This window comes from Bombus huntii, chromosome 15 (assembly GCF_024542735.1).
Source record: "Bombus huntii isolate Logan2020A chromosome 15, iyBomHunt1.1, whole genome shotgun sequence".
Taxonomy (NCBI): domain Eukaryota; kingdom Metazoa; phylum Arthropoda; class Insecta; order Hymenoptera; family Apidae; genus Bombus; species Bombus huntii.
The window spans coordinates 5,388,685-5,402,533 of record NC_066252.1 but is presented as its reverse complement, the minus strand read 5'-3'; positions in this window follow the sequence as shown (position 1 = coordinate 5,402,533).

Genomic DNA, 13,849 nt, shown 5'->3' with positions numbered 1-13,849 from the left:
TTTAACCTTTACGAGACTCATCATCGCTTTCTATCTTCTATCATAATTCGCGTTACAATTTAAAGGTGTCTTGATTAAAAAGCCACATCTGTTTGTTCCGAAAAGTCGCAATAGATCAAAGGATTCTACCGCATCTCGAGATATAAGCTGAAACTCCTCGGATTGAGTGTCTGCGCTGAGTGACGGCGCTATTTGCTTGTTCTCGTTGGCGGAGCTGACGAAGACGACAACGAGCGGTTCTCTCGAAGAACGTCGCCTCTAGTGGTGGTTAAGTAAATGGAATCGATTTTGACGAAGCCGACTGCTTGGGCGATCGGCGTCGAACTTTTCAAGCGTATTGCCGCTAAGAGATGAAGTGGCGCCAGGAGAGCGTTCTTTTCGCTGAACAGGGACTCGTCTTCGGAGTCCCGACTAAAAAACTTCTCGTTCCATTCGAGGCCACCTCGGGCACTTTCGTTCGGTTTCTTTTCAGCGTTCAGCGAGCGTTCAGCCTGTCCGCAAATTTCTGTCCATGTTCGATACACATCGGATGATCAATGGAGCTTGCAAACTGGCCGTTTGCTTCCTTCGTCGAGTTTGGACGTGGTCCAGGCTACTCGTTAAATATCTATCCCGGTTTTATCGAATATAGTTGACCGTGCGACTCGTTAAGACCTAAATTTTGTTTGCAAAAAACGGACTAGGAAATATCTGTTAAATTCACGAGCCAGAAACGTTTCGGTGAATATCATTTTTGCTAAAAAATACATATTAATTTTCTGGAAAGAGTTGAGCGTACGCTTAAGCTCATCGTTTAACTGTCATATATAATGCGAATCTTATACTCTACTTTAGTTTATTTTCTATGTATTTTACTTTTACGGCTTTTTCCGTAAATCAGAGAATAAAGAAACATTCCAAGATCTTTTTAAACGATAACTGTCGAGGTTCTTGAATTTGTCAAGGAGTGATAAGGATCGGCTGATCGTAATGCTCGAGGCTGCAGTCGATCCTTTGGCTTCCTAAATCGATATTAAATGAAATGATGGAAGTATATGACCCCGAAGGGAATTCCAGTGATAGTTTCTGATACGTGTGGAATACATCACTGTATCGAGATTTTCTCGCGTATCGCTAACTGTTTAACCGAGAACGAAAAGAAGTGGTGAAGTGAAGTGGACAGGGGCGGTTCAGGACCGCTGTAGTCGTAGTGCGAGAATCGTGGTTGGTATACGAGACGTCGAAGAAATACGGGGCACTGGTTTCCTGGCGTAAAATAGGATATAAAGTTTCTCACTGGACATTCGACACTTTAGACTTCTCGCCGTGAGAGACATTAATATTCCTTGACAGTAAGGTAAAACATAAGTATGTAGTTGAAAGAAGATACTAGTCATTTTCTTTGTTCTTCGTGATTCTTGATCGTCAAACTACACTCGGTCTTCTCGATCCGACTGTTCCTCCAGCACAGAGTGATCTTTTTGAATTCCAAGCTACGAATTTAATTTCCAGCAGCTTGCAACTTTGCTAACGCGGATCCAGAAATGTAGGTGGTGTCGCGTTTCCCCGAGAGATTGCTAAGAGAAGAGGATCTGTTTAAACATGATGGAAGACGACGGGTCAATGCTCTCCGGTGTAAATAGAATCGTCCGTTGGACGTTGCCTTTTGTGACAAATTCTCTGCAGAGATCTCCCTGTACGCGTGTATAAGCAAACCTGATGCTTTTTGAATAGAGACAGGAGAAAACAAAAACCGATTTGTCTCGGTAGACAATGGAATAAAATATTCCATTACTTTTATACGTATAAATTTTGAAAATATTTCGGAAGATATATACGGCGAGGACTTTTTAATCCAGTATTTGCCACGGTTATAAAATACTCTTTCGATATCCGGCGATATTAATTTCGTTTTACGAGCGGACGGTTTTTTACGACGGCGGATTGAACAGGGACTTCGGTCGGATTCGCGCGGAAGGCTACTCCGAAACTCGGTTGTATTTTAAGATTAATACAAGTTGCTTCCCCTCGGCTAACCCTTCTGCGGTTTTGCGGAACGGTGCGTCGTAGATTTACTCGCAGTTCGGCGAGATTCGTGGTTCGTTATTGCCACAGAAACACGTCACAGACGGTGTAATTACAATCGCCGCGATTCGATTCGATTCGGAAAATTCTACGTAAACTTCATGTCCGACAATTATCGGGCGTTGATTTCATTTCCACGTTGGTATTTCGTTTCTGCCGTCAGCCGAGCACAAAGGCAAACATTTCGAAAATAATTTTCCACCAATATAAATATCGTTCGATACGTTTTAATGACCATCCATTCGCTGAATACTTATTTTTCGGTGCGACTGATACTCGATGATTGAAACGAATCGTTTCGTTATAACTTATATTCGGGGCGTGTGATGGGGGAATAGCGCGTATCGATCGCTCGATCACGTGCATACTATCCGCATCGTGAATTTATTTCTCAATTTGGACAAGCATACCAGAGCGTTACGGGACGTCGCCTCGTTGATACGGTAGAATTAAGCGTTCCAGAGATACGAATTTAAATGAAAATCTAATTTCAAGTAGTATATTATCCGGCAGATATAACGGCTGGCCGTTGATCGACCGGCATTAAACATCAAAGTATGGATCGCATTTGCAGCGAACGACTGTGTGTACCGGTGCGCCTGGTACTGTCCCGAATGATGGAGGAGTTCATGAAATATGCAAAACCGGTCGTAAATTATTCGACGCAATTTTCGAGGCTTTTGTCATGAAGGTCCGATTACCCGAAACGCTTTCGCCGTGTTCTTAATAAATGCAATGCATACATACCTTTTATCCCGTTAAATTGGCCCTCGCTTTTGTAAATTTCGGTCGGCACACACATATTTGAATATTATACTTAAGTGCAATTAAAGCTAATTGTACGTAATTAACGAAGCTTCATACGAATACTCTGTAACTGCGCTGATACGAGCCGCCGCATCGTTGGACCGCCAGATTTGCTAGTTACTATGTCCAAATTATTTCAAATTTCGAATTTCGTAACGGGTAGAATACGTTTCGTTTTGTTCGGATAAACAAACAATCGCGGAACGTTCAGCGAACCTCGAAATTTCTACCTGATCACAGCGTACCCGTAATTATAATAAATCTCGCGTCAGTCAATTTCAATTTCGTCCATCATGAATAGAAAACCAAATATAGGATAATGCAGCTTTTGTTTCAGATAGTTGAATATTTCGGTAGCGCTAGGCAGTTTACCTTGTGATTTATCACATTGCGTTATAAACAAGTTGATGGCAATCTACGTTCGAAGGTAGATTATTTGCCTGTTTGTTAATGGCTTGATAAAAAGTATAATATATAGAAAAATATAATAAATATTCGAATTACAATATGATACGTGTTATTCGCTTGCTTATGCTCTATTTCCTTAATGGTATTTCTTGAAAATACGAATTCGCATGAACATTCGTACAGGTTTATAACGTTGAACCTTGGTTCACGCAAATAATTACGTCTCGCCATATTCCGCGATGGAAGTAGACACGGGTTCTCCCATCGATACGTGATTTAGACCGAAACCTTTTTCGAAGGCGATTTTCGCAGAGAATTGGCGAGAAATTCCGATGCAACAACGATCGGGAACTAACGACGGACGGGCGCGAGTTCGCCGTAGAAGAAACACTTCCGGCGTCATTAAGGAGTTTTCCTACTCGGTCAGGTCGGAAGAAATTGAAGACCGCGCGAAAAGGCAAAAAACTCGGCCGTGCCGTTTAACGCCTCCTCGTGCGGTGCCTTTTCTTGGATAGGGGATAATGGTGTTTCTTGTTTACGCGGCCCGGCATCCATTTCCGGGGCGTACAACGGCCAACATCGGACCGCGTTACTTTCGGCGAATATTCCAAAACCAACGGTGATAAATTTTCCTGGCTAAACGGAACTCTGTCCTTCCGCGACTGGCCCAAGATTTACTAGCCTCCGGTATTCAGATTCGAACTCGCGTTCCTTTTGATTTTTCCCCGGGCTTTTCTCTATTTTTGTTTCTCTATTCTTCCAAACGCGAAACGATGACAGAAACTGGCTTTACCATGCGGTGATCGTAAAAAATTGGAACTGTGGTGCCGCGGTGATTTGTTGCATGGAATTGCTGGCAGCTTTTCGTTAATTAAAATATGTAGTTCATTTTAGTAACGAATTTACACTGTTCTTTCAATTCATTCAGTTCCACTTGTTTAATTGTTTTACCGGCATGTACGCAGCTCCATGTATACCTATATCTGCTTTTTCTTTTTTTTTTTTTACTCAAATTTTCATCGTGCGATTAAAACGTCGGACTTTATTTGACGATGTCTGACGTTTCATTCGAAATTGAAGACCGACAAATACCCGCCATTTTCTGCCATTTTTCATCGCTCGAATAGATGATTCAGATGATAGAATTTGTTCCTGAAAAATAATTCTATTGTTGTTGGAACTAATTTCACCGATATGTACATTAACTCACTGCGTCTTGAACATTCGACGTCCCATGCCAATTAAGTCATACCCGAAAAATTACTTTCCAACGGTATTCACAGTTTGATTGCATTTTTACTCATAATATATCTACGGTGACATATTTCCACTGAATTGAGTTACAACAGGTAAAACGTTTTATACGTTAAAACTACAAAGAACGAAATGAAATGGAGTGTTAAGTTCACTTCGACAAAGAGATAATAATCTCGACTGTTTTCATTTGAAGTTTCCCTTTACAAAGAAACCTCGACTGATTTTGTTTCCACCAATTATTACGATCCTGGAACAACGTTGCGAAAGAAGTCGGATAACGGCCAGTTTTTAACCCAAATTCCGCGTCACCAGCTATCGGAATCGAGTTTTACAGATGATTGGTCGACGAAGAAGCGAGCCAGGTCTATTAGCATTCATAACAAACCGAAATGGCGAGGGGGTAAATCTTTACTTTCTCTGGTAAAGTGTATTTTGCGCCGTTCCATTTCGAACTTGGCTTCACATCGATGAAGCGCACTCGCTTAATAATCGCAGGAAACGCTATTTCACGCACCGGATTTTATGCTTCGGTTTCCCTTCCACATTTTTCACTGGCTCTCCTTCATCGAACGAAGCGCGCATTTACGTGAAAAATATTCGATATGGTTTCAATGCTTCATACTCAAATATTCTGATTAAAGCGCGACGGTCAATGCGGAAATTTAATAAAGCAACGTAATACTGTCCTGTTTCGTTCCATTAAAAAATTCTCTCTACTTTCGCATGCAGCAACATGTAGTAACTCGAGAGAGTATAAGTAGTATGTACGTGTGTTATAGGAAACATTTCTAAATTTCATTGACACTTTCTCTCTTATTCAACTAGCTTGATTATATTGGCGAAGTTTGGAGCAAATTTGAAAATGTTACAAGTTACAAGATATTCAGTGCAAGTATATATCTCTCTGATTATTAAAGTATTTAAGCAGCCAATTATCCATTATTAACTCTTAACTCTGGAATTTTCATTTTGAACTCTTAATGGATGTTGAAGGTGGCTCTTCACGATGCTGTATGCTACTTCTTTATTAACGATAGCCGGGTCTCATTACAGTGCAAATGTAATTTCAAATAGTTATGTGCAACGTAATATATCCATAAAAATGTTCAACGATACGTGTTCGAGTAATTTTGTGTGCTACTATATCCGACGTTTCTTCCCGTCGTGACTGTGCTTCGCTGTTTTAATTCAATTCTTGACTCAGACGATCATGCTCAAATTTGCTATACTATGAGTTTGATTCTCTGCTCTTTATCTTGGATCTCGTAGGACGGTTTAGATACCTTGACGTCGCGACGAGACGAATAATTGATAACACTTTGGACGAATTGGTATTAAATGCCTGAGCCGATAACAGATTGTTTTAATTTCGTTCGCCTCCTCTGTTTTCTGTTTTCATGGAAATGAGACAAATATATAGCGATCGCTCTATCAACTGTCTTGTAATCGTTTCCATTTGGGAAATGAGCGACGGAGACGATTCGATTTATTTTCAAATTATCAGCGAACAAAGAGGTACCTCATTGCGCCGCAAGAAACACGCCGACTAGTCTCACAACTCGCTTCTAGGAACAATATAATCCCCTTCAGTTTCACAAAGAACAAGGTAACCCTCTTGAGTCGCGCAAAGTACGAAGTAACAAGCTTTCGTTCTGCTATGAAGTACCTGAGTAAACCCGTTTGCCCCTATAGCGAGCGAAATAATCCATTTTCCTTCTCTTTTGGTGAAACGGAATAGTTTTCGAGGCTGCGAGTCGGTTCTCTCTTAGCGTTGCACAGAAATAAAGCTCTTTTGATTTTATTTTCAGAATTTGACTAGCGGCTACATGGTTACGAAGAAAGCAAGAAAGACTATATTTTCTATTTCTATAGAAAGAATAAAGAAACTTATCCTACACGCTCCATGCGAAACAGGGGCGACTATTTTTCTCCGTGATTCAAGAACCAAGCAAATCTGCTCCTTCCTGAAACCTGCCAAAGTATCGATTCTTTTAAAAACTGGCCAACGTAAGGAATCCGTATTTCATTTTCTAACGAGGAACGAGAACGTTTATTTTTCTCGAGGCCAAAGGCACTTTCCATTTCTGACTCCCGGGGCGAACGAAGTAGCTCGTTTTCCCTTTCTCGCCAAGTCAATTGATCCGTTCCGTCTAAAAGAAGGCAGGAAATAGCCCGACCAATTTTTCTTCCCTGAAACGTCACTCTAACTGGCAAACGCGAGAACCAACGGACGAAATTCTCAAACGTAAGGCAAGATAAGATAAGGTTACTCGAGTCTAACTAAGTTGCCTTGTAATTTGTCAAATTCAGTCGCCAACTTTTAAGCAATCTGTTTAGGTTTGAAAACTGTTTGACACTATATTTTCTCGTTATTTCGCTGTTATATTAAAGACTACTGTTTCGTAACAAGTACAAGATCGATTTCTCTGTACCAAGTTCAAGATGGAATTGCAAGATGTTGGGACTTACGTGACTCGAGCAACTCTATTTTATCATATTTGGAAAGATATACAGATAGAAAATAGAAAGAAAAACATGGAAAAAAATTGCGATGTGGTCGGAAGGTGTTTGGCCAGCGCGATTTACCGGAAGTGCGTCTGCGCAATCTGCGTAATCGCGTTTAAAGGCGTACTATATCAATTCAGAAAATGGCTCGCACGCTGCCACAAACGAAACCATGGCGACCGTTTCGCTGCTGGGATATGATTTACCGGACCGCGACGAGGACGGATTTTAAAGGCACAGCCGTGACTCCATTTCGTTCTGTAACCCGATCAGAAAGGAAGCGACACTCTACGAGCTTCCACTGTGTGTTTTAACAACGGGGTTTGCTTGTTAATTCGATCCGCTGATTTGCATCCCGAATACGCTTCTCAGCGGACTAACAAAGTTTTTAAGCTTGGATATCGTCGTGTACATGTTGAAACGGTTTCGCTGCTCGTTTATCGTGAGAATAACGGTATAATGATGGCCAATAATCGCTCTTTCTGCAAGAGGATTTATTATGCACGCAAGAGCATCGATGTTTGCGATGTTATCATTGTGAGAATTCTATATAGGTATTATGTGATTTTCTTTTCGTATCAGGAGGATCGTGTAGGGGCAGTTCCCTGCTCTTTCTCGCTCAACATCGACAGGATATTTTATGAGCATAAATAAAGAAAATATCGTATAAACATCGGTCGTTTGAATCTTTTTTAAAAGGTTTCAAAGGGAATAGACCTGCAATGTCATTCAATTTCACATCAATATGTATTTACGCGTGTATTCATTCTAAAAAAGATCGCGAATCGATATTAAAAACTTCTATCGTGGTCAGGCTTTTATTAACAAACAGTTTTAAGACGAACACATTAACGCCTAGTAATTACTTACATATGTCTATTATAAGTTTATTCTTGTTTTACAGCTTAATAACTCTAACTTCCTTATTCTTATCTTCTTATAACTTTTTAATAAAGCCTCGAACCACCTATGTTATATAGTCCGTCTGAATATACCAAGAATATTTCTAAAAATACTAAGAATATTTCTAAAACAGCCTGTACGAGGAACGAGTGGAACCTTTAAAGGAGAATGAATATGGCGATATTTCTCTCGACTTCGACTTACTTTCGAACGAGTAGGCAACCGTTCTGGTTTCTTTTCAGTGATCGTGCATCGATCAGCGTTCCCTCCATTATTGTACAAGTTTCTGCCCGACAACGTGTTAATATTTCCTTCTGGTAAAGTTCCATTTAGTTCCATCTAGGCGAATGGACCGAAGTTTCCGCGATTCTTTACTTGATTGGCTCTCTGCTTTCGATCGGAACTTCAACCAGTCAGCGTGCCAGCTTTGTGGCGCGAGAACGATAAAGTTCCAGGCCGTTGGAGAAGTTGAGGCGCGGTGTGCGTCCGGCGTTCCCGGCTCTCCCTGCCACACGCCCGATGTAATTTACAACGTGACCCTTTCTGAATGACTTTCAGATATGCTTTACCGCAGTCACGCTCACCTTGTACGCTTTAAGGTGTCGTAAAAAATCGAGTTTCCGCGTCAGACCCTAGACATGGCCTTCCTGCACAACGTCAACCTATGGTTTTACGGTGAACTAATATTTTACGGCAGAATTCACGCATTTTCATCGAATTTTTATCACTCTTCGTGCAGCGCTTCAGTGTTTAAAGTCAAGTGGAATTATTTTAATATTTGTTTTAACTCTCGCGTAATTCTTAAATATTTATATTTATATTTATTTAGAAAAGCAGCTGCGCCATTTCGACGCATCAACTATTTTCTCTTGAAGGTAACATATATCTTTTTTTAACATATGCATACCTATTTATTCGAATGCTAGGTTTAACAGTTACAGTTAGCGTTTAACGTTCGATAACGCTAGAAAAACATATGTTCGACTATGTTCGGCTATGTTCGACTTCGAAATGCAATATACTTGGGAAAAAGGCCGCAAGGTTTCCTACGTTGCAGAAAAAAGTAGAATTTTCGAAGCACGAACTCGTATTTTATTCCCCGGTGTACGAAGTGTAGCGACTTCCCATATTTAAGTAGATAAAATGGAAAATCCTCAAGAGTCTTGGACGCGAAGAGTCTCGAGGTGATGGGTACTTCTTCAAGTTAAGCCTAAGTTTGTTTGGATACCGAAGAAGCGAAGCGTTTTATAGTTCGTGGCAGAAGACTTCAGTGGTTTAGGTGAATATTAAAAGCGCAAAATTGGGCAGACCAGCATTTTTCAACTTTAGAAATGTTCGAAAATCATTCGGCATGTTGAAATGGAATTTTCAGTGCGAAATACTTGCAAGCTCGAAATTGTGAAGTTCAGAGCATCTGACTATTGTATTAAATCGCACAAGTTGTTGTGGCAAAATAAATTTCACGCGATCGTTTTCCAATTTCGGCAAACAATTGGATCCCCGATATTTCCCATGGTCTAGGTTTCGCCAGCCGACAGGGACAGAAATTGTCGAGTTCTCAGGAACGCAGCTTTCCTGTCATCTTTCTTTCGGGCGGCCGCTATAACGTTCACTTGCCTTCTGCCATAAAGGAATTGATGGGGAGGAAGCTTGACCTGGCGACTCGTCAAATATCCAATTCTCTCAGTTTACTCGATTAGAAACTAGTGGTTCCCGTGTTTCTCTGCCCTTTCTGCTGTTCGCAGCCCGCTAGTAAAGCGGCGTTCTTTTTGATATTTCCAGCAATGACGGATAAATGTCCAAAACGAAACTACGTTTTCGACGTAGCTGAGGAAATAGCGTTGTCAGTCGTAGCGCGAGAAGAGAATTAGAACGTTCTTGTTGAGAGACGATTCGAAAGAGACTTCACGGTGATATTTAGAAAAAACAATTTGAGGAAATTTTTTATGTCTATGCTAGAGAAACGATGGCGAACGAAATAGATAGAAGAGTTAGGCTATTGTTCTTTTCGAATCGATGAATACTTATCAATGTTTCGTCATGCAGATAGCAGGAACTATATCGATCGATCTCTGGAACGTTTCTTCGGTTAATATATCGATATTTCGTTCGCACTAAAAGATATTGCAAGCTCCACACGGATGAAAGGCTTTGCGCCCCTTTAAACCGTTTTACAGGCGGAACCAAAAGCGCGTATTTACTGTTTCCGACCATCTACAAGCCAGCCACTATTTTTTTTTTATTCTCTTTTAAAGGATTTGCATACGCTCTAGTGACGAATGTTCTACCAGTCTTTTGCGCCCGTTCTTCGAAAACACTCTTACGTTTAAGCGATTAGAAACGATTAGAAACGATCGGGAGATCTTGACAGATCTTATAAGAGGGACCGAATAATAACGAATAGAAAATAGCGTCTTGGCCCTCACGATCTCCTGATCTAAACACCAAAACGTAGAATGATTCGACGTAAAAATGTAGATGCAGATAAATTGGATGCAGAGAATTTCACATTCCTAAAGTGTTTCGATAATTCTGAACAGGACTGTACATCTCGATGATTCTCGTATATCTTGGACATTAAAAGAGAGGGATTCAGACCGTGGAAATCACGAATACAAATTACCATTCTGCTCGCGATCATATCGGCGACCATTTACGTCGCGTTTATTACGCGGTTTAAACAGCATAATGTAGATTACAGGTTTCGTATAAACAGAGGAGTTGCGGCCAATTTTTGAAAAATACGCTCCACCAGCGTATCCATAAAATACCGGCGCGTATCTCGGACGGCCGTAATATGGCCGCACTCCAACATTATTATTTGAGCCCGAAACGGCGCCGCTGCAGCCACGTAACAAACGTCGAAACGTTCTATAAAGTAGCTCATAAATATTCACGGGAAGCGGCACAGCCGGCTCAATTGTCATTGCTATTCCGCGTAACACATATGCGGTGGCTACTTAAACTCGCGAGGAATCCGAAAAGTTATCGTGTTCGCCAATAATGGCGGGGAAACGTACAAACCGTGGGAGCTTTTCCAGCATCTGCTAGTCCACTTTTCCCCGGGAAAATCCCAGATCAGCTGTAATAGAGACTGGTGGCCGTGGAACGAGAGAGAAAGAACAGCGTGAGGCAGAGTTGCCGCCGCCACAGGCGAAGGCAGCGGAGGCGGCGCTCTCTGGCTGCCTTGATGCAATATCTCGCAACTAGATTTTCTCCCGATACGCCGCCAGCGTATCGGTGAAATTTGTATTACTTCGATGGAGGAGGAAGTACGGATAAAATGGGAGCAGGAAAACCGAATGCATCCGATGGATGTGTTTTACGGTATCTACGAGGATTCGGTACAGTAGGAAGAAGGAAGTTAGTCGAATCGATGTATTTTTAAGATAGAGACGTGAACTGAAAGCAGATCTGTAATTTTTTTGAATAAAAACCATCGTATCTATTATTTTCCTTGCTCTTATTTCCCGCAGCTTGCAACTGAAGATAAACTTGTCGAAATTCGGCGACATTACTGGACCGAAATAAAAGCCAAATTTTATGTCCCAACGCTACCAGATTGTACATTAGAGCGAGTGCAAAGTGTACGAACAATTTGGATGATTCATAAGCTCGATTAAAAATTCAATTGAATCCTACAATTGCGGAAATGATATATAGCAAGCGTAAATGAAAACGATTAACTGACTACTTTTCTTCCACGCGGTGGTTGTAGCTCGGTTCTGCGTGCTTCTAATTAATGCATAAATATTACCGAAGGGAAACGGGAACGTGTTGATACAGAGGATTTGATTAACGAATTATTGATCGAGTTTTACTTAGCAATTCGAAGAGGATCGGTTGTTTTGTTGATTTGAAGAAAATAAATAGAAGCTTCCGATGGTATAATTGCCCGTAAATACACGGTTGCATCGGTAACATCCACATCCACATCGGTTTTCCGTTAATCGATCACAGGATAAATGAAATGGGATGCTATTACGTCAAAAATACCCGTAAATCTCTTTATTCGGAATTTTGCAAACTGATTTGTAGTACGATGACGATCTTCGTTACAAAGTTCTTGGCGAGGAAGTTTCACTTACCTCTCGTCGATCTTTTGTCCAAATAATATTGTAAAAGTTTCGAGGAAGTTCCCGGATATTTTCGAGAAAATGTAACGAGTAACTGTGCCAGAGCTACCGTAGCGTTTTGAACAGCGTCGTATTCAAAGTTTCGATAAAAGGGTCCGCGTCATTGGCAGAGTGTCGACGTGTCAGGATTTCCTGGCTACTGGTCCACGATCTTTCTCTCTTTTCGCTGACGGCCGCGTGGAAAATACAAAATAAACAAACTCACGCGTATGCTACGCTGCATCAATTCAGGATCAAAGGAAGCCACGTATTCGTTGGTTGAAAATGTTTTTCGAATGCGTCGCACCGTATCGATTGGTCGGTACGCGCTCGCCACCGCACTATTGTGCTCATTATCGATGTATCGACACGGGTCACGATTTACATGTGTTAACGCCGACCCCAAAATCGATCAGAGCGCGAGGAACAATCGTCCCATCGCAATTAATCGACGATTGAACGTTCGAATTTCACCATGTCATTTTCACGATCAGTGACTCATACTGTAACAATTTTTCATTCAAAAACCAACGGTATTGGCGTCCACTTATCTCTATCTTAATACCTAGACATTATTGTACAGATAGTCGTAACAATAAAAAATCTATGAGTCTTTTAGGAACCCCTCTTAAAGAACGTTTATCATCCTACTTTGATACACTAAGAGTTAAATCAATACAGTGGATTTCATCTGTGGCTCACGATGTTAATTAAATTTATATTAGCTCCGGCTGGGAATCACAGGTATTTCGAACCTAGTACTTCGGCCTAAGGAAGGCGACTCGTGGAAACGAGCGATCCATCTCGGCAGACAAGGGGAAGATGGAACACCATTCTCAGTAACGCGGTCGTTAAGTTGATTCGTTTAATTCGCCGTCGTTAATTCTCGGTTAAAATTCGCGAGTACCGGTTTCATGGTTGCATTAAAATTCGCTCGCCGAGGATCGGCCGGGTTGCTCGCCTGTATCAACCTTCTCGTGTTAAGATTATCACGACGACGCGGCGCGACGGTTTGTTTTCATCCGATGGAGCCGTCAAGTTTTCCACGATGTCGTGTCGCCTTCGGTTTAATTAGAGTTTCGCGACTTCGTTCTAGGCAACATCGAGACGTAAACAGTTGACTATGCCGTGCTCGTTAAGGACACGACTATCTGATCTGCCGGATACTCCTGAGCGTTGCAAATTAGGCAAAGTTACACTACTGTGCGACGACTATTGAGTTGACTGATCATTGAACATGTTGTGAACGATCATATCTATATTCTTTCGCTCAAGTGGAGAATTATTAACTCGATGACAAACATTTTTGGCGATGAACGGTAATTTTTATGGATGCAGTGGATTTTTATGGATTAATTTCAATTAACTAAGTTTCGATATCATAAAATTCAATCTTCAACTTTGCACAGAATAATCAAACTTGTTGTATGTTAGGAGACATCATTAATTTTTCATGTCATAACGAAAGAACGAGAAATAATAATCTCCTAAATAATCCTGGCCTACCCTGTCACGTCGCATTGCATCGCTGTTTACATGTATATTGGCTTCAATGTAGCTTATTGAAACTGTATTTTGATTTCTACATGCGGCAGTAAATACGTGGTTAATTGCATAAAATATGAGCAGTTCGAGACAATGAAGTGCACTCATAACGCGGTATCCTCTGTTAATTTGCAAAGTCAATAATATGAACTTTGAACTAGGTCGAACGTAGCCCAGGTCGGGCGAAGATGGACTCTAACAGAGTTATCAATTCCAGTAAATTCAGCCGGAGGGCGAATTGCTCA